The following is a 23215-nucleotide window of genomic DNA, read 5'->3' as shown; positions in this document are numbered from 1 at the left end:
AAGATGATCTTCAATATGCAATCCTTGATGGATGTAGTGAGATTCCCAAGAAATTTGAAACCCTTCCTTATAACCCTTGCAATAGTGACAACTAGGATGTGATCTTCAATCTCCTTCTTGCACCTTAGCTCTAATACCATGTTGGAAGATCAGGAGGTTTAGAGATTATAGATATTTTCCTTAACTTGATAATTACTTGTGATGTGTGTTGTCCTTTTATTACTTTATTAGAAATTGTTCATTAAGCAATTACCAGAACAATGAAGATCACAACAAGACAAAGTACACAAGATATAGGCTCTAAGCCAAGGAAAAACCCCTCCAAAGGAAAACCTATAAAAATGCTTCCCTTCTTATAGAATTTATTCACAAAGAGACTTCTAAGACCCAAAGATAAAAGCCCAAGATCTTCCCAAGCACCAAGTCAGCCCCCTAGCAAGGTCTTCTTCGCTTGTCGTTAGATGACGTCCACATTTCTTGATCAAAAGGAAACCTAGTCTATTCAATAGAAATAACAATGTTGGAAATGGAAACCATAGCTTAAGATGTATGAAACAAAACCTAATCATGAAATCGTTCTTCAATCATTGCATTCAAAATATATTTTTTCAACATAGTTCATAAGGTACTTCATGAAGTAATCATGAAAATCAACATTATGTTCTTCAAGTAATGAATATGTCCAATAACCATAACTACAGAGGTGAATTACAATGGAGAAGAGTCAAGGCTTAAGAGGTATTTGTTGAGAAATCTAGGGCATAGAAATTAAATTATTTCCCTTCTATTAGTAACTTATTTTGAGATCATTTAACTTCTTAGATTGAGATATTCTTTTATTTTGATTATTAGCGTTCTTCTTCATCAAACAGTTACCAATGCATAAACTATAAATAGACAAGAGACACAGAATATAGGTTATCAACGAAGGCCAAAACCTCTCCCACTTGAGAGGAAAATCCAAACAAATTATTCTACTTATAGAGATTTTAATTTACGAATACTAAGACTAAGACCCTTGACCTATTTGCCTCTCCAAGACCAAGACACAAGTCCTCTTTCATTGCTTCTCATTGCTTCTCTTTCGAGCCCAAGTCAACACTAGTCAAACTTTTGCTCCTTCCTTCTTTTCGGCGACCCTTCAACTTCGGATTCCTAGTCCTTCATTAGTTTCGACCTCCTTTGCATAGGGACTCTTTCTAGCTTGCCTCGAATTCCTCTTAGACTTGTTCTTCTTCCAACTCGGCTATTTAAGAGTAATATAATTCCTCTCGACCTTACTACATCAAGTGATCTCCTTCTACGCATATGTGATAGAAAAAACAACCTAAAACGGACCCAAGAAAATGAAGCTAAGAGCTTCGCTTTTCTTCCTTCTCCCCTCGCAGATGATTAGGTTTCCATTTCCCCTTCTTGTGCTTCCTCCAACCGTAGACCATAACTGAATGCTTCACCAAAATATCTCTGAAATTCTATACTGTAATGTAGTATGAACAACCCTATTTATATTTGTCTTTCATCATAATAATCCAACATGATAGTAGGATGAACCAACCTGTCTTTTGTAGAGATTTTATTATTCCTTTTGAAGTTGACACGAGGAGAATACTTTTCTTGGTCTTGGAGGGCTAATTATACTTATCTAATGACTCATACAAAATGTGATATGTCCAAGAAGGGTCCTTCATATATGACATAGACTCAAATTGACTTTTATGACTAGATGACAAATCCTAAAGGCTCACAATGGGAGCCATCACTAAAATATAATTTCTTGCTCATGAAACCCATGAGACAAGCATTACAATAATAATTTTATTTTTCTTCTTTTCATTAATTACATAAAATCATAATTACACATGTTATTACGAAGACCGAACCTAGTTCCTTTTCAACACTCCCTCTTAACTAGGGAGGTATTCATAATGGTACTTGGTCATTCTCAATCTGAAGAATTTCTCATAAGAAGAGTCAGATTGGTAACCCATATGTTTAGCACCATATCAACTAGAATTTTTACATAGAAGGGCCTTGACTAACAACTCTATTTCTCCATGAGATCTGAGCACCATGCGGATGAGACCAATGTTGTATAGACACCTTCATCATTGTCTCTCTCGAAACATACCCTACCCGGGTTCTCAAGGTGTGTTCCACCAGAACTATTCTTATCTTGGATTCCCAGTCCTCAAAGAATATCAGTCCTCTACAACTACTCTTATCTTGGATTCCCTAATACATCCTCAAAGAGCATTAGATGTCAGATGCTTACCCAATACTCCATTTTGTCTTCCTAAGTGAAGACAATAATGATGTGTCTATCTCTCCCTCTTAATGAGGGAGGACATATCTATTCCAATAAAGGAATGTACTCATTCTACGGAAAGAATGTACCTAAGCTCCCTCTTGGCTTAGGAATTTCCAAGTTTCTTCCAAGTAATAAACTTGTTTCCAGACTACCTCTTAATTAGGGACCTACAATAACTCCTCAGGTGGAGATGATGGAACAACCATCTTCTTGAAGAACTCCTTTTCACGATGTCATGAACTTATTTTCATTATCTAGGAGTCTTCATGTTTGGGACATCTACATAGGGCACCGACCCTCCATCACTTTCATCCATGAGTCAACCATGTCATCATTGAAAAGTGATCCATAAGTCCATTTCTAGCCTTCCTTCATGAAATGTTGTTATCTTCGTGCCACGTTTACTTAAGGATCTTTCATCCTACTACATGTGCATCGGTGGTGGAAGATATCCATAGATCTTGCCTTGGCATCCCTGCATAAACACATCCAGATATTCAAAAATAAAGGAATGGACATCTAAATCAACATTACATTTGTAATGTATTTCATCATGACATCTTTTAGTTTGCATCAACATCCTGCATACATATCAGCACATCTCCCAAAGATATATATTGTCAAGGGTCTCTTTCTTTTTTAGACTTCATCAGAGCCTTCATATCTTCCATAGAGATATCTTAGTCAAATATTCTTGGTCTTTCAAATGTTGATTGCCTTTACCATGGTTTCATATTCCATGATCTCTTCCTTTGTTTCTTCACACATTTCATTCCTAGGAGCTTCCAATTAAAGTTCCTCAATTGTAGTCAGCCACCTCATACTTCATATGAAGATATATTATGTTGATTTCATCTACTGAATGTGTGACCCATGCGTTCCTACATCCCTTTGATTGAGGAGATCCTTTCTTTTGATCATTCTCTTAATATAGAGCATTAGTTCATGATACCTGCAACCATATGACATGAATTCCATAATATCAAATGTAAGCATACATACCTCATTTTTCCTTTGAGTCACCTAGAATTTCTGAAACAACTTCCTTGATTGAAAGATCTTCAATTCCTTGATGTACTTCACATTTATTTCATCATAATATCATCCCATGAATTCCACAAGTTTGGAATTATTTATGAAAAACTTGCTTCCCCTCATGATCAATGAACCTTTAAATGTAGATTCCATTAAAGAATTTTTAAGGATCTAAAGTATCCCCATCTACAAATGTTTCCTTTTGACAGATGTGTGATGAACCTTTACTATATGACCTTGCCACTTATGTTCCCAATGAGATTCCCAAGAACTATATCCTTGAATTTCGAACCCTCTTTTGTGCTTCTCTATCATGATGTTCGAGCTCTTGTTTTCAATGCTTCTATGATGCCTTGATGCATCCCATCATGATAGCCATATCTTACAAAAAAAGACTTAGGAATTTGAGAACTTAGGTGAGGAAGACTATCTCAATAATAGAGATCTCTTACTTCCTCTTTCTTGGACTTCTTCTTTTCATCTTCCTCTACTTCTTTGGTGATATGGGCTTCTTCTCTTCTTATTTTGTTGTCCTTCTTGACCTTAGGACAATCTCTTTTGTAGTGCCCATATTCCTTGCACCCATAGCATTGAATATTATACGTGTCCCTTTTCTTTTTCCAAGAACCAGGCTTTCCAAATTTTCTTTTTCTTCTTGTCATTGTAGCATAAGCTTGACTTTGCTCACCTGCTCCCACTTCAGATTTGGCCTTTATTCTAGATTCTTTAATCTTGCATAGTAAACATAAATCTCTGAATGGAGTAGATTCTTTCTTCCCATAAATACTTGAAGTAAATTTACCCCACTCCTCCAGTAGTGCATTTAATAAAAGTGTATTCATTTCACTATCAAACATGGCTTCTCCCAGATCTAATCTCAGATATGCTCATAAAGTATGAGGCTATTCCATCTTCCCTTGACATCTTTAGTTTGTAGAGTTCTTTCCTTAACGATATGACTTCTCCAGAAGTGCTTACTATATAAAAATCTACCAGTTTTTCATAGATTTCTTTTGAAGTTTTGAGTTTAGATACATATGGGATGAGGGGATCCTTGATGGATTCTGTGAGAATCATTTGAGACCTAAATTCCCCTTTTATATATTTGGCAAGAGCTTGAGCATATTCCTCTCTTGGTTTATTGATAGAACTGTTGACATGTTCCATAACCTTATTTTCAATTAGATTCAAATCTGTCCTTTTCTTCCATGCAAGATAGTTTGAAGCCCCAACCAATTCATTTCTTTCCTTGCAAAAAGACATTTTGACAGATTCAGATGTGGACATAAATATACTTACTTGATAGGATGCTTGTTCTTCTTTTTGCTTCCTTGATGTTGATGATGATATAGAGGATATAAAACTTCTCCTTGACAAAGGTATTTTTCTTCAAGAATGATCCTTGATCCCACAGGGAGTGAGATGACACTGCCTTTTGATCTAGCTTGCTTTAGATGAATAGTCTTCAAAATTTTTAAATTGAGTAGATGTAGGTTTTTTTCCTTCTCCCTCTTGATGATGATCGCAATACTTATTTGTAGAATTCTTTGATCTAGGGTTATGATGCTTCTTTTGACTTTAAGATGATCTTCACTTTGATGCCTTCCTAGAGATTTGATCCTTGAGTGTCTCTTAATAATATGCCCTTCCTTGACTTAGTCACCTTAGCTCTAATACAATGTTGAGAAATATACGACATAATAATTAAGTGATTTCCCTTCTATTAGTAACTTCTTATGAGAGCCTTTTACTTCTTAGATTGAGATCTTCTTTTACTTAGATTATTAGTGTTCTTCTTCATAAAATAGTTACCTATGCATAAACCATAAAGACACAAGAGACACAGAATGTAGGCTATCATCTAGGGCAAAAACCTCTCCCAATTGAAAGGAAAACGTAAACAAATTCTTCTTATAGAGATTTCAATTGATGAATACCAAGACCAATTTTTCCTCTCTAAGACCATGACACAGGTTCTCTTTAACTGCTTCTCTTCTGAGTTTGAGTCAATACTATTCAAAATTATTCTCCTTCCTTATTTTCGGATACCCTTCAACTTCGACTTCCTAGTCCTTCATTAGTTTCAACCTCCTTTGCATAGGGACTCTTTCTAGCTTGCCTCGTCTTCCTCTTAGACTTGTTATTTTTCCAACTTGGCTATTTAAGAGGACTGTACTTCCTCTCAACCTTACTGCAACTCCTTCTACGCATATGTGATAGAAAAAACACCCTAAAATAGACCCAAGAAAATGAATCTAAGAGCTTCGCTTTTATTCCTTCTCCCCTTGCATATGATTAGGCTTCCGTTTCCCCTTCTCACACTTCCTCCAACCGCATACCATAACTGAATGCTTCACCGAAATCTCTCTAAAATTTTGTGTTGTAATGGAGTATGAACAACCATATTTATAGTTTTCCTTCATCATAATAATCCGACATGACAGGAGGATGAGCCAATTCGTCTTTTGTAGAGATTTTATTATTCCTTTTGAATTTGACACGAGAATACTTTGCTTGGTCTTGGAGGGATAATTATACTCATCTAATGACTCATACGAAATGTAATATGCCCAAGAAGAGTCCTTCATATATGACATAGAATCAAATTAATTTTTATGACTAGATGAGAAATCCTAAAGGCTCACAATGGGAGCCATCACTGAAATAAATTTCCTTGCTCATGAAACCCATGAGACAAGCATTACAATAATAATTTTAATTTTCTTCTTTTCATCAATTACATAAAATCACAATTACATGTCATTATGAAGATCGAATCTAGTTACTTTTCAACAATATTTTGGTCTTACTCAATCATGGTTCATATCCTAGTCTTCATTATTCAATCCTAAGGGAAAAAAACCAAGCTTTTGGAGTAGATCTGATCAAGTTTACACGTGCTACATGAGTGCTACAGGAGGTGCTACAGGAGGCCATGTTTTGCTACAGGAGCGAGATAACTTGCCGAATGCCCAAGTAAATCAAATTAAATTGGAATGGGATTTTTTTTTTTTTTTTTAAGTAGGATGTCTCAAGACACCATTCCAAGTGGAATCACTCCAAAATACCCTTGTTAACATGTGATAAAAAATAACAGAAAATTACTACTCTAAAAACTAGAAATTCAAGAACTAGTGAGCTAGTTAACATACCAAATGCCCAAACTAATCAAGAGAAAATTTTATGGGGTAAATTTTGTTATTAACTTTAATGTTTGTATGACCCAATAAAATTGGAATCAACTCAAATGAATCTCATTAACACGTTCTAAAAAATATCAAAACAATATTACTATTTTGCTACAAGGGATTTACAGAAATTCCATATTTGTGAACTAGTAGACCAATCCAAGTAGCTCAATGATGAATATGACTTTTAAAAGTTGTTCTAAAGATGCATCAATCTTGTGAATTTGTAAATAACTTGAAAAATAACTCACTTCAATCATTTATCCAATATGACCTTTAACAAAAGAAGCATGAATAGTGAATGCAAAAATAATAGATGCAAGTGAAAAAGACATTCAAAGGAAATAAAGAAATTGTACAGGAAAGCTCTGAGGCTCCTGGGATGGCCAAGCCCAATGAAAATTAGAGTCCTATTAAGGAAACCAAGCTCCAAACTAAAAATGGCACCAAACTTCATTATTTGAATCAATCCGTGTACATCCCTGTTAGAAATGAAAGTGGAGCTGCTAAATAACAATTTTTCTCCACAAGAATACTAAGAAATACATGCCTATAGAGGAAAATTTGAATTAGTACTTATACAAATAGATGAGGAAGAATTATCCTTTAAAGGAGGCAACTTTCCCCTCCAAAATCCCTCAAAAGGTGGATTTAGTTCCCAACACTAGGAATCTTCATTAAATGACAGGGAACACATTCGTAGATTTTCTCAATCAGTGAAGCTCCAAAATTTGTCAATAATTTCATGATATTCAGTTCATTTATTATCCAATATTGGTCTATCTTGTAGTAGGGAGAAAAACCCTATATTATCTCATTTAAAATTTACTCCATATACTCTCAATATTTTGTAAAAATAAATAATATTAGGAACATAATATGCAATTATCTCTAAACCTTCCTAAGAACATACTAAAGCTAAAAAACATTATTAAGTGTAGAAGGTGAGATTTAATATAGCCTTTATGTTCCTAGGAAAGGTTATATGGGCCTTAATTTGTGTCTAATTTGGAGGTTGATCAAGCAATAGAGTACTAGGGTAGTTGAATGAAAAATCTAAAGCTAAGAGATGTATGCAGAGAGTTGCATTGTTAAATCAAACTGAGATGTGTGTCTGATATAAAATATCTAAGATAAAATACGTAGTGATATGTTACGCAAAAGCTGAGTATGAGAAAATAGACACTGTTGGCCCAAACGTGGATTACATGTAGAGTTTGAATGTAAGAGGAGGAGGTTGTTGCAGAGAAGGAAAACAAAAGAGAGTAGATGTGAATGTTGTGATCATATATGAGTCAAAAATGAAGTTCAAACCTAAAGTAGATAAAAGAAGAGCGGTTTTAAGATTTAAACAATTAGTTCAATAATATTTTAATGAAAGAGTTTGTGGATCTGAGTTTGAAAATGAATAAAAAGGGGATCTAGTAGGAAAAGCAAGTTGTTGTTTACATATCAGGGAGTGGGTTCTTTGTTCATGTTGATACATGTAAAATTCAAGTTGATGCATCCTTTAGATTGGTGTCTATAAATAAAACGGGGTTGGTGCCTCCAGCAGGTTAGTGCTTGCAAATATTAGGAGTTGGTGCTTCTAGCAAGTTGGTGCTTGCAAAGAAAAGTGAGTTGGAGCCTCTTGAAGGTCAGTTCTTACATAAATCAATGCAATAGGAAGTTGGTGCTTGCATTTACATCATAATAAAAAGGAACATGGTTTTCTTCCATATGGGTTTCCACATAAACTTCGTATGTTGAAACATTATGTGACTGGTTCTTTGTTATATTGTTGCATGTGATTGTTTGAGTAAATAATTGTTAAAAATGATAAGATAGTGATTCATCCCCCTCTCAATATCCTCTTGGTTTTCAACACCACTGAGTTTCTGATTGATTTTCCTACTTCCATCAACCTGACATCATTCCCTAAACTCTTGTAAGCCTGTTATCAATTGCGCTTGATCCCCCCTTTCTTCCCACCGTTGTTGGCCAATTGAATTAGTAAAATTTTTATTGTTGCATGCCTTTGTCGCCAACAAAAGGTTTCCGCCACACATTGCTACCACTACACACTCCTTCCACTCAAAAACACAATCGTTGTACACTAACACCTCGCTACCCATACAAATTGTACATGTACACACCACTATTCTCAACATGCACCTTTCTTGTTGTGTTGTATGAGGTCATACTCAGTTGTTTCCATCCATATGGTGATAATTTGTTAACATTTTGATCAATTTTGTATATTGTATAGATATATGGTATAATTCTACAACTAGAAATACCCGAGCTAATTTCTTTAGCTCACTACAGGTGGCCCACATTATTTCCCAAATAATCAATATTAAAAATCTTGATCTTCCATAATATCCATTCATACATGTCATTAATAAACACCTTAAGGTTTGATAAACACATTGTCCAATATATATATATATTTATTTATTTATTTATTTATATTGTTGAAGGAATTTTTTTGTTTTTATAGAAGTTAAAATAGGGTTAAATTCTAAGGTAATTAAAAATAACTGCAAAGCTCAACTCAAAGTAAAAAGGAAGAGAAATTCAAAAATATTGAAAGGATGATTCTCTAATAAAGGTAGCATGATTTCATGTTTTGGATTATGTACATTAAAATGAAATATCTAAAGAAAAGAGATTACTATTTTTATCAACAATAATTGTGAGTAAAATTACATTAATGTTAATTTAGCATATCAATTATACATTATTATATAAATATATTGCTTGTCACCTTTATTTTCAAAACAAAAAAAATGAGACTCTTTTCTACATCGTAGCTACATCCTAACATAAACCACACTTTTCCTTAAATGTTTCTTTTTAATTAATGATTCTCATGGATAAGAACCATATAACCATGACCTTGGGGATAAAAATCATATTATTTCTTGCATGTTTCTACCTTGATTATTAATTTGACACAATAGTAGGATAAAATGAATACTAGTCCTCATTTGCGACCATACAATGTCTCATGATCAACAATGCATGTCAAACCTATTTATCATGTTCAAGTGGTCAACTTAACTTTGGTAATAGAATGAAAGTGCTTCATAGTGGAACTATTTAAGGTGGTCAACCTTAGCAAATCTTTGAAGTGTAATATCCCCTACTACAAATATTCATTTAACTTGCAAAATTTTAATTTTTCCTTCAGGTGTTTAGACAAGCACTTTGCATGTGAATATTGAGAGACATTACATAATGAAATTAATAAACCATTGCTAATTAAATTTACTTAATAAATTCACCAAATAGACCCCAAATGGTCCAACCAAATTTTTATTAAACTGGACCAAGAGGTTACGTGCAAATTTATTTTTTAGACCCTGGAGTTTGCTTCATCTATGGCATTGTTGGCTACTCAAAGAAGAACTCAACCTCTTTAGAAATAACTCAGCCTCATCAATAAACCAAATCTCTTAGGGAAGAATTCAACTTCTCCAACATCAACTTTGATTCCTCAATATCTCAACCCTCCAAGGAATAATTTATCTTCTTTAGGATCAGTTCAACTCACAGGAAAATAAAGGAAATGTTGTTGGTAATTAATTCAACCCTCCGAATTGAATTTAGTCTCCCAGATAAAGAATTTGACCTCCATTAATTAATTTTGTCTCCACAATGAGATCATTACCTCCTTATTTATCTTGACCTACACAATGAAACTTGAGCTTCTTCAATTAACTCAACTTCTCTAGATAATTTCAACCTCCCATAGAGAAATTTGGCTCCACAAAATATTCATCTTCCCAAAGAGAATTCATCCTACCACAATTAATTTGGTCTACTCAAAATGAATTTGACGTGCCCAAAAAACCTCAAATTTGTTGCAATGGATAAACTGGTCCTGTCTCCAAGATCCACAAACTTTGGAAAAATCAGTCTTCTTATTCTTGTTAAATCCACATGAAGAATTTGAGTGAATCTTCCTTTGGATCAGCTAGAGTGAATAGTCTCACCAATGAAACCAATCTTAATCAGCTAGGGTTGATTAGACTCACCACTGAAATTGATTCTCACTAAGGTTTCACCCCTACACATCAAAATAGAAGAGCTCTCCAAATCAAATTCACAAATAACTAAATCATACCCTTAGGGAACCCTGATTTTATTTCTATAAATATTTCCTCATTAGAATACCATGGGTCATTATTTTATAAAGTTATTTTACCACCCTTTTTATTCAATTACTCAACATCACCTTAGAAATATTTCCTTTTCACCTAGATGACATTAAATAATTAGATTAGTTGATCCCCTTTTTTCTTATTATAGCCTACAGGAATCAAAATAGGCTACTAAGTTGACCCCCGTAGCTATTACTCGAAAAGGGGCATTATATGAAATGTCCTTCTAGTTAGCATATGAAAGTGCTTCCCAGTGGAACTATGTAATACAATCAACCTTGGAAAATCATTGAAATCCTTCCAAACTGAATTGTAATTAGTATTTTGTATTTTTGCGCTTGAGAGTGTGCTCAATGTGTTTTGTTTGTGTAGGTATTTCACCTTCTAGATATTTCAATTATAGGAACCTTGGGTGGATATGCCCAAATATTGCACATGGGATTTTATTTTTTTGAATTACATGGAAGTTTGAGGAAATCATATTCTTTCACCTTTCTTGTTGGTTCTTGAATTACATATAAGCCTAATGGAACAACTGCATATTTTCAATCTGGGTTTTGTTATATACTACCATATAATTTATTCACTAGATAAAAATATGTTTTCATTCTACTTGTTTGTTTGATTTGAAACATGTTATCCATCCAGGTGTTTTAGTGGTTGGGATAGGGTGATTCCATGTAAATAGGCCTAATTCAAACATTGATGGGTGTAGATTCCTTGTATGTGTATAATATGTGTTTGAGGGAAGGTGTGTGACCTGTTAGTGTTGGTTTCCCTTCAACATTAAAGTGGTTTAACACATTTACAACACCAAAATCAATCTAAGTGGATGGTTGGGACATGATGCTACCATGTAAACAAACCTAGTTCAAATCTTAGTGGGTGTAGAGCCCTTGTGTGTGTATAGTATGTGGGTGAGGAAAGGTGTTTGACCTCCTAGTGTTGGTTTCCCTTCATCATTAAAGGAGCTTAAACACATGTCCACTAACAAAATTGATCTAAGTGGATGTTAATAGGATACTCTCCTTTTCTATTCTCCCTTATGAAAAAGAACTTATAAAGGCTGAAATGGCAGGGTATTGTTAATGTAGTTCAATGATTTAAGTTACATGCATTAGGATGCAAAGGGTTACTTTCACTTATAAATATGAATATGTAAAGTGATAAATTATGTAGAATAAAGGATTCTTTGACACAAAAAGTTTGTTTGTTAGATATTAATTAATAGTGTAGTTTAAATGTTCTACAATTTGGCCCTTTTTTAAGCATATTTTCAATCAATTTTTCTCAAAATTCGGCTAGGATTAGTTGGAATTACATATTTGAGTTGTTGATTCTATTCAATTTGAGTCTTATAGGGTTTTTCAATGCAATAAATACATTTATGCATTAAAAATGCAATTTAAACAATGGAAAATTGCAATCTCATCAACAACTATATCATTGGATTCCAATGTAAAAGGATATGGAACATTTAGACTTTTCCCTAGTTAATTTGTGTGTGATTCAAAATTTTTATGCCAAATTGTCAATTAGTAATTACAAGATGGATGTTTGAATTCTTATTGTGATTAGTCTTCAACAAAGGCTCAAACATTTGTTATTACTTTTTCAGGTACAATTATGACTCTATCTTGTCCCCTGTTTCACAATGTTTTAGAGGAAATTGATTCATGTCAATTCTTCCAAGTGTAACTCCCTCAATTCATACTTGTAACACTATCATGGGAGCAATACTAAAACCTACAAATCAAGTGCAAGTCAAAGTCATTTAACTACTTTGAATCTCAACTCTTGCGAGTCAATTTTGGTCATCTATATATGGAAGCCAAGGAAACAAAAAGAAGAAAGAGAAAAGAAAAATAATTGTAGTTTTCTTGCTCTTTTGACCTAATTTCATAGTGGAAAACCAACATAAACATCAACCATCTAGAATCTATGATGTTTTATAGTATATGATGTCATATATACACTTCAAAATGAGGTATTGAATATTTTAATTATATGGACATGTTGAAAAGTGTGCAACAAGAAATGCTTGTTGAGAACGCAACAAGATGATGGAGCTTAGAGGAAAGGAGTTGCCTTCACTAAGTGGGCCCACGGGCAAATTTTGGCGCAAAGTCTATTTTTAGACATATGGATCATGGTCTATGAGTAGCAGGATGCTATTTATGGATGATTGGTCATGTTGGAAAAAATAGATGGACTTCTATTTTTGGATCACAGTAGGAGTGATCAGGTCTATTTTTAGACTTCTAGTCAAATATAGAAAAGTTAAATATTATTGTCTCATAATAATATTTAGACTATAAACTTTATCTTATCCTCTTGGAGCACTTTAGTTTGAGCTACATATGTGGCACATGTAGCTATCAGAAGGAAATACACTTTCTTTATGGGTCAGTTGAACGTTGCATGCAAGACATCAATTAGAACTCATGTGGTTGAGTTCTGTGGAGTTGGATGAGCAGTTAATGGAGTTGTGTTCAGTTTGACTTAGTTGAACTAGTTGTATTTAGTCTAACTGGCCAATAGACTAAGTGATGAGATGTGTGAATTAGTTATTAATTAATTCACTAATTATTAAGTCATAATGAAACTGAAGAATACATCAGTTAACTCAGTGCATGTATAGTTCAGTGGAGACAGGTGTTAGAGATTGAGATTGCTATCAGTTGTGACTATAGTTGTGCATGATACTTTGCACAAGCAATGTATTGAGTATGCCGATGAGAATGCCCAGTAATATAGCCTGTGCTCACGTGATTTCCAGTGTGAGTGATTTTCCAAGGTAAATAGAACTTGTAACGAGTTTGGATTCATTCATTCTCAGCAGGTATTGTGCAGTGGAGGCAGGCAAGCAGCAGAGGAGATTTGGAGATCAGATCTGAGTTGTATTGTGTGTAACAGGTGGAGATAGTGATGGATACTTGTGAGGAGTATTTTACTATGTAATGTTACATGTTCTCAATCATTAATATACAGATAGTGTGGGGTTTTCAGCTGTAAGCTTTCCTCGGGTTACATACCGTGTTAATGTGCGCATGCGATTGATGTTTCATTGTTTTTAATGCTGCTAAATTTATGATCAACGTAGAGGAGATTATGTATTGTGCATGTATTCCGCAATAGTGTATAATCAGGATAATCTCTGTGAATATGTGTTTATTATTCAAAATTTCTACATGGTATCAGAGCCAGGTTGATTTGTAGAAAAAGTTCTACATGATATCAAAGCGGGATTGATCATCAGATCTATTATTCAGAAAGTGTTTACATTTTATTTCTTCAGGCAGATTTTGTAATCACACCAGGTAGCTTCTGGATTCATCCTTCTTTTGGAAGGTGAGATATCCGGTGAATGCCCATACAGTCGATCTCTGTACAAGAAATACTTTGTTCTCACGAATTTTAGATCAGAAGTGGTTGAGTTTTGAGCGGTGGAATGGTGCTCAAGGATAAACTCAGAAACATCAAATCTGAGAATGGAGATGCCACAAATTGTCTGCAAAAGAAGAAAAATAAACAAGCTGTTGGATCTGCAATGGGAGAGGCCTTAGCCTCGCAGTTTGAGTTGGATTTTTCGCTAATCGCATGCTTGGTATCAAGTGTGATGGGATCGGTATGGTTCTTGGACAATGGTGTGCCTTCTCACGTGACAGGAGATCGAGATTTTTTTTTCTGATCTGGATGAGAAAGATCTTGGAGTGCACATCGAGATGAGCGATGATGGTAGATACAGTGCAACCGGTATCGATACCATTTCCTTTGAGAGGGAGTCTGGTAAACCCTTCAGATTGAAGGAAGTGATGCATGTTCCAGGATTGAAGAAGAATCTTATCTCTGTGGCGATGTTAGAAGACAAGTGATATGATGTTGTCTTCAGCGAGGGAAAGGCTTTCCTATGCAGCAAGACAACTGGAGAAACCTGGAAGATAGGGGTTCGAGTCAGGAACCTTTATCAGTTACATGTAGATGCATGCAAAGCCTTGAGCAGCAAAGCCACTGATGGAGACTTGGTGGTTGAGAGGGAGGGTATATTATCTCTCAACATGATGAGCCAGAAGAGGTCTCAGACGATTATGGAGGAGCCACGATTTGTGCAGCAACTTCAGGAGGTTATGGAGCAACCACAACAAGGGAAGCTGAGAGGAGATCGAGTAGAGACATCTACTCTTGTAGAGACCTCCAGTAGGGGGAAACTTCGAGCCAGGTGGGTTGAGGGATCACATGCAGCCATACCTCCAGGTAGCAGGTGGGGTGATGTGGATTGATCGTCCCAAGGAGGAGGGGCAGGATCCTTGAGGTACCCAACCTCTTGGATGAGACCTTGCTACGGGAGCCCCGATGTGGAGTAGCAGGAACTGATTGTTTGGGTAGAGACAGATGTGGATGGAGTGGTAGAGAGAGCGATAGTGCAGGGAATCCCAGGACAACGCATAGCATGCAGGCTGCAGCAATGCGAGAGGCACAAGTGTTTTGCACAGTGCTAGGTGGCACAGAGAGGTGTGCAATGGTGCGAGATGCATGGGGATGTTGCAATAGCACAGATGTCAGAGAGGGAGCACTTGTCAGCAACAGGTAGAGCTTCAGCATCAAAGTATGTTCCTAGCCCAACAGAGTGGTCAGCTGGGAGTGTTTTTGTTCCAAGTGTTGTTGGAACAAAGTGGACCAGGCAGATGTGTTTCATGTAGAACATTCCAGAGTTACAGGATCGGGTTTGAGAGGAAGCCTTTCTTGTTGAGAGGGAGTGTTGAAAAGTGTGCAACAAGAAATGCTTGTTGATAATGCAACAAGATGATGGAGCTTAGTGGAAAGGAGTCGCCTTCACTAAGTGGGCCCGCAGGCAAATTTTGGCACAAAGTCTATTTTTAGACTATGTCTATTTTTAGACATATGGATCATGGTCTATGAGTTGCAGGATGCTATTTATGGATGATTGGTCATGTTGGGAAAAATAGATGGACTTCTATTTTTGGATCACAGCAGGAGTGATCAGAGTCTATTTTTAGACTGCTAGTCAAAAATAGAAAAGTCAAATATTATTGTCTCATAATAATATTTAGACTATAAACTTTATCTTATCCTCTTGGAGCACTTTAGTTTGAGCTACATATGTGGCACATGCAGCTATCAGAAGGAAATACGCTTTCTTTGTGGGTCAGTTGAGCTATTGCATGCTGGACATCAGTTAGAACTCATGTGGTTGAGTTCTGTGGAGTTGGATGAGCAGTTAATGGAGTTGTGTTCAATTTGACTTAGTTGAACTAGTTGTATTTAGTCTAACTGGCCAATAGACTAAGTGATGAGTTGTGTGAATTAGTTATTAATTAGTTCACTAATTATTAACTCATAATGCAACTAAAGAATACATCAGTTAACTTAGTGCATGTACAGTTCAGTGGAGACAGGTGTTAGAGGTTGAGATTGCTATCAGTTGTGACTATAGTTGTGCATGAGACTTTGCACAAGCAATGTATTGAGTATGCCCAGTGATATAGCCTGTGCTCACGTGATTTCCAGTGTGAGTGATTTTCCAAGGTAAATAGAACTTGGAACGAGTTTGGATTCATTCATTCTCAGCAGGTATTGTGCAGTGGAGGCAGGCAAGCAACAGAGGAGATTTGGAGATCAGATCTGAGCTGTATTGTGTTTAACAGGTGGAGATAGTGATGGATACTTGTGAGGAGTATTGTACTATGTAATGTTACATGTTATCAATCATTAATATACAGATAGTGTGGGGTTTTCAGTTGTAAGCTTTCCCCGGGTTACATACTGTGTTAATGTGCACATGCGATTGATGTTTCATTGTTTTTAATGCTGCTAAATTGATGATCAGCGTAGAGGAGATTATGTATTGTGCATGTATTCCGCAATAGTGTATAATCAGGATAATCTCTGTGAATATGTGTTTATTATTCAAAATTTCTACATGGTATCAGAGCCAGGTTGATTTGTAGAAAAAGTTCTAGAGGATATCAAAGCGAGATTGATCATCAGATCTATTATTCAGAAAGTGTTTACATTTTATTTCTTCAGGCAGATTCTGTAATCGGGCCAGGTAGCTTCTGGATTCATCCTTCTTTTGGAAGGTGAGATATCTGGTGAATTCCCATACAATCGATCTCTTTACAAGAAATACTTTGTTCTCACGAATTTTAGATCAGAAGCGGTTGAGTTTTGAGCTGGTGGAATGGCGCTCAAGGATAAACTCAGAAACATCAAATCTGAGAATGGAGATGCCACAGATTGTCCACAAAAGAAGAAAAATAAGCAAGCTTTTGGATCTGCAACGGGAGAGGCCTTAGCCTCGCAGTTTGAGCTGGATTTTTCACTGATCGCATGCTTGGTATCAAGTGTGATGGGATCGGTATGGTTCTTGGACAGTGGTGTGCCTTCTCACATGACAGGAGATCGAGATTTTTTTTTCTGATCTGGATGAGAAAGATCTTGGAGTGCACATCGAGATGAGCGATGATGGTAGATACAGTGCGACCGGTATCGGTACCATTTCCTTTGAGAGGGAGTCTGGTAAACCCTTCAGATTGAAGGAAGTGATGCATGTTCCAGGATTGAAGAAGAATCTTATCTCTGTGGCGATGTTAGAAGACAAGGGATATGATGTTGTCCTCAGCGAGGGAAAGGATTTCCTGTGTAGCAAAACAACTGGAGAAACCCGGAAGATAGGGGTTCGAGTCGGGAACCTTTATCAGTTACATGTAGATGCATGCAAAGCCTTGAGCAGCGAGGCAATTGATGGAGACTTGGTGGTTGAGAGGGAGGGTATATTATCTCTCAACATGATGAGCCAGAAGAAGTCTCAGACGATTGTGGAGGAGCCACGATTTGTGTAGCAGCTTCAGGAGGTTATGGAGCAGCCACAACAAGGGAAGCTGAGAGGAGATCGAGTAGAGACATCTACTCTTGTAGAGACCTCTAGTAGGGGGAAACTTCGAGCCAGGTGGGCTAAGGGATCACATGCAGCCATACCTCGAGGTAAGAGGTGGGATGATGTGGATTGGTCGTCCCAAGGAGGAGGGGCAGGATCCTTGAGGTACCCAACCTCTTGGATGAGACCTTGCTACGGGAGCCCCGATGTGGAGTAGCAGGAACTGATTGATTGGGTGGAGACAGATGTGGATGGAGCGGCAGAGAGAGCGATAGTGCAGGGAATCCCAGGACAACGCATAGCATGCAGGTTGCAGCAATGCGAGAGGCACAAGTGTTTTGCACAGTGCTAGGTGGCACAGAGAGGTGTGCAATGGTGCGAGATGCATGGGGATGTTGCAATAGCACAGATGTCAGAGAGGGAGCACTTGTCAGCAACAGGTAGAGCTTCAGCATCAAAGTATGTTCCTAGCCCAACAGAGTGGTCAGTTGGGAGTGTTTTTGTTACAAGTGTTGTTGGAACAAAGTGGACTAGGCAGATGTGTTTCATGTAGAACATTCCAGAGTTACAGGGTCGGGTTTGAGAGGAAGCCTTTCTTGTTGAGAGGGAGTGTTGAAAAGTGTGCAACAAGAAATGCTTGTTGAGAATGCAACAAGATGATGGAGCTTAGTGGAAAGGAGTCGCCTTCACTAAGTGGGCCCACAAGCAAATTTTGGCGCAAAGTCTATTTTTAGACTATGTCTATTTTTAGACATATGGATCATGGTCTATGAGTTGCAGGATGCTATTTATGGAAGATTGGTCATGTTGAGAAAAATAGATGGACTTCTATTTTTGGATCACAGTAGGAGTGATCAGAGTCTATTTTTATACTGCTAGTCAAAAATAGAAAAGTCAAATATTATTGTCTCATAATAATATTTAGACTATAAACTTTATCTTATCCTCTTGGAGCACTTCAGTTTGAGCTACAGATGTGGCACATGCAGCTATCAGAAGGAAATACGCTTTCTTTGTGGGTCAGTTGAGCTATTGCATGCTGGACATCAGTTAGAACTCATGTGGTTGAGCTCTGTGGAGTTGGATGAGCAGTTAATGGAGTTGTGTTCAATTTGACTTAGTTGAACTAGTTGTATTTAGTCTAACTGGCCAATAGACTAAGTGATGATTTGTGTGAATTATTATGCCCATTATGAATCACCAGGGGTGAATTATAATAAATCAATGCTTCCTCTTTCCTTGGGAGTATATATATATATATCCAAGGAAAACCATGTGACATAGTGAGAAAGGAAGAGCCATACTTTATTTTAGCTTTTCCCTACCATGATTTATTATGCCCATTATGGGTGGGAGGGGAATGACTCACCATGTCATATTTTTTGTTGGAAAATTTGTCATTGATGTCAAAGGCTGAGTGGATTAGCATTTTTTTGGTGATTTGCATGCAAAAATAAAGTCAATTTGGGTACAAGGACTCTCTAGACTGATACCCCTTGTCACACCATTTCTCTTGATAGATGGCATGCCTTATGGATAATCTTGGGTGGATAGATACTTATTTTTGAATTTTGAGACCCCAATGATGAGTTTAGCATGAGCACATTTGCCCCAAATATTTATGACCTTATTGCTCCATTACTACCGTAAAAGAAGGTATATCATTGTAAATTAAATTGCCCTAAAACCATTATCAATGTCTGCCTCGAATCATGTACTTTGAATAATACAAAAAATATTTCTTTTAATGTACCTAAACCTCATTGTTTAAGTTAGCTCCTAAATAGATGTGGCTCTTCAAAGGGAACCTTTTTTTTATAGTTAAGGTCAACTCTAGTATAGACGTGATCTTTCAAAAGAAAAATTTTATTTGTGTCATGTCAGACCTAAAAAATATGCCTCCCTCCAACTCATATAAATACACCTTACTCGTGGGAATTGTAGAGCATCATTCAGAGCTTCTTGTGAACAAGATATCTGAGGAATAGTGCAGGTTGTGTGTTGATTGAATATCTAAAGAAGAAGGAAAAAAATGAAATTTTTTTTTGTCGCATTCCTCTATGATAAATTTTTGGTGCAACAAAACCAAGTCTAAGGAAAAATCAATGGCTAAACAGACCCAATTCTAAGGCATGTTTGAAGGAAAATCTAAGATATATATATTCAACTCTTTAATTCTTATTCAACCCTCTTATTAACAAGAATCTATGGAATATATTTAGACCTATTGAGGCTACTTCATGAACCTATTACGAGGCTCGGACTAGCACCAATCCTAAGGCTTATCTCAACCTCCTTTTTGTGACCTTTTTGTTGTATCTATGGTATTTTGGTTTCCTCGGAGGCTGATTCGCCCCCCCTCTTGAGGCCTAATTTGACTATGTTTAGGGAATGTTTATGAAGCCAAATTTGGGCTCCTTGAGGTCCATTTTCGAACCTGTAGTTAGGGAAAATTCAAACCTATTATCTGAGGTGAATTCATCCCTAGTTAGGGGAGACCTAAAGTTGCTTTCCAAATTTCATTCTAAGTTCATTTTTTTTAGTTTATTCAAGTAGCCTTGGAAGGAGGTTTAAGGGATAACAAACTGATTTTGGAGTAGATCCTTAGCACTATTATAGTGTTCCTTAGACCCCATTTGTGGCAACTCAACTCACTATCTATAACAAACCTATGGCATCATATTCAAAGTAGATCTTGAATTTGTAGTAGACCTTTTTTTTGGGGCAAATATTGAATCCATAGCAGACCTTATCTTGGAATAAATATTGAATTTGTAGCAGGATTTTTCTTGAAGCATACTTTCATATTTGTAGCAAATATTTAAATTCTTGAGCAAACCTTGTTGAAGTCTTGGAGCAAGTTGTGTTAAAGTTGTTGATTTAAAGACAGAGTAAGGGAATTTGTGGTATTGATGATTTGAGGTATGAAGTTTCTTTTGCAGTATTTGAATGTGTCATAATTGGGTCATTGTCCCCAGTACACGAGCCTAAGAAGTTATTGTTTTACCTTTTATTCCATAGTGTGTCAGGGTGGTTCTAGGGAAGGAAGTTGTAGCTTCCTTCAACAGGTTGTCAACTCCTTGCAGTGGAAGTTGGTAAACCAAGGGTTGTAGCTCCTTCCACTAGTGGCTGGTAAATATCTTGGGGTTGTATCCCTTCTAGTTATAGATGGTAAACCGGAAGTTGTAGCTTCCATTGTAATATTAATATATTGTTCATATATATCTTGTGTTCCTTTTATGTGATGTTATTGGTTAGTGGTTTTAATACTGAATTGTAAGAAAAAGTGAAATATTGATTCACCCCACCCCCCCCAGTATTTACAAAAATTGGAATCAGAATAGGTGACCCTCTAATATCCTAATCACTAGAGGCAATATCGTAAACAAACATGGATCATATGGAAGGAATATCTTCAAGGATAATTCTGATATTTAATGGAAAAGATTATTTGTTATGGAATAGTTGCATGGAAACCTAATTGAAGGATATAGGAGTGGATGCTTGGCTGTCCATCGTAAATGGCTACCAAGTTCCTAAAAATCCTTCAATTGATCCCAACGAGAATAAGTTGTTCAACTATGATTGAAAATCTCTTCAGGCCATCACAGGTGGATTGTGAAGAACCATTAAGTCCAAGGTGATGCCCTGCACCACAGCCAAATAAGGTTGCGATAAACTTAAAACTATGTATGAAGGTGAGATAAGGTCAAGCGGGTCAAACTTCAAAAATATAAAGCTTAGCTTCAAAACCTGAAAATGGATGAAATATAAGATATTGTGACTCATTTTCTCAGAGTAGGTGAAGTTGTCAACTCCATTAGAGGATTATAATCCTTAAATATCCCTTGATCGTACAAAAGGTCATGAGATCGCTTCCCTTGAGATGTGATTCCAAGGTATCTACCATAGAAGAAACCAAGGACTTGGCTAAGATGGCAGTGGAAGAATTACATAGAACTCTTACTGTATATGAAATGAGAATACATATAAAAGATAGGCCATCAACCAGAGAAGCAACTTTTAAAGCCATGAATAAGACAAGAAATAAAGAACTCAAGGCCGAAGGAACTCCAAATGATGAATCAGATGTATAAGAAGAAAATTTCATTAGGAAGCTCAAAAGTGGAACCATAAAACACAAATTTAAGTTACCTTTTAAATATTTCGATTGTGGAAGAATAGACCATTATGCTAAGAGATGTCCTTTTAAGTAAAATAAAATCTTCCACAAGAAAAATATTCATTCTAAAAAGACAAAAAATATTCAGATGAAAGTGATATAGAAGAACAAGATGCAAGAGAAGTTCTCTTCATAACCCAAGAAAATCAAGATAATGATCATGATGACAAAGAGGTCAATGATTTAGATTATGAAGAGCCAAACATGAGAATAGATTCTTTCTGGGAACTCAAAAAAGATTTGGAGACCAAACAAGACGATGAAGATCTTTAAGAAAATTATGAAGAATAATGAAAATGAAAATAAAAGTTCAAAAACAAAAATAGAGAATTTAAAAATATGCTTGAAAACACGATGAAGAAATTATCTCATTGAAGGTCCAACTTGAAGAAGAAAATATAGTTGAGGAAGTAATAAACACTCAAATGATGAAGAAAGAAGAAGATTGTAAGAAGCTAGAAGAGGAAATTGTGACATTGAGGGCTAAAGTTGATAAACTCAAAAGGAACTTGAACAACTTGCTAGTATTGGATAACATTCTCAATTATCAAATATCACAAGATAATAAAACATGTATTGGCTATACAGGTGCATATTCAAGAAATGTGGAAAAAATATGCAAGGAAGAAACTAAAAGAAATCATGTTGATAATTTCAAGAATTCCCATCACAAGGATCAATAATGGATTGAACCTCCTCCAAGTAAAATTAATTTCAAAATATCATCCTACTCTCCAGGTATGAAAATATCTTTCTTGGTCATTGTTACTCTTGCGGAAATTTTTGGCATAAAGCAATTCATTGTAATATCCATACAAGATGTAATTATGCAAGGACTAGGAATGATTATGGATTTAGATTTAGGAATTTCCATGGATCTATCAACATAAACTACAATCCATTTGAACCACTAATGAATCAAAACATTGTATGCTGCAAGTGCAATAATCTTGGTCACAAGGCACTAGATTACATGCTTGTGAAAGAGAATTCTCGAATCATGCAGATAGATAAGCCAACTATGACATGGGAGAAGATAAAGAAAGAAAATTGAAATATAGCATCGATCGCTAAATATAAATAAGGTGAATGGTGCATTGGCAGTGGATGCTTGACACATATGACTAAAGATCAATAAAAAAATCAGCCTAAAAGAAAAAAGTGATAGTATTGTGTTTGGAGATAACTCTTTTGTTAAGATACTTGGAAAAGGTGTAGCATGTCTTGGAAGTGAACATATGAAAGCACAAAATGTTTTGCTAGTTAAGGATTTTAAGAACAATTTTCTCAGTGTTGGAAAGATGTGTGATCAAGGCTATAATCTCTTGTTTGACAAATGGAAGTGAGAAATCATAGCATAAGACTCATAAATATTAGTTGCAACAACCCAAAGAATACCAAAAAACATATATGTTCTATACCAAGCAAAGAAACAGAAAATTGCAGCCTAGAAAA

Source organism: Pinus tabuliformis, chromosome 2_2, assembly GCF_031772625.1.
Source record: "Pinus tabuliformis cultivar Carrire ecotype Pingquan chromosome 2_2, CPIR1, whole genome shotgun sequence".
Taxonomy (NCBI): Eukaryota; Viridiplantae; Streptophyta; class Pinopsida; order Pinales; family Pinaceae; genus Pinus; species Pinus tabuliformis.
This window is presented reverse-complemented; position numbering follows the sequence as displayed.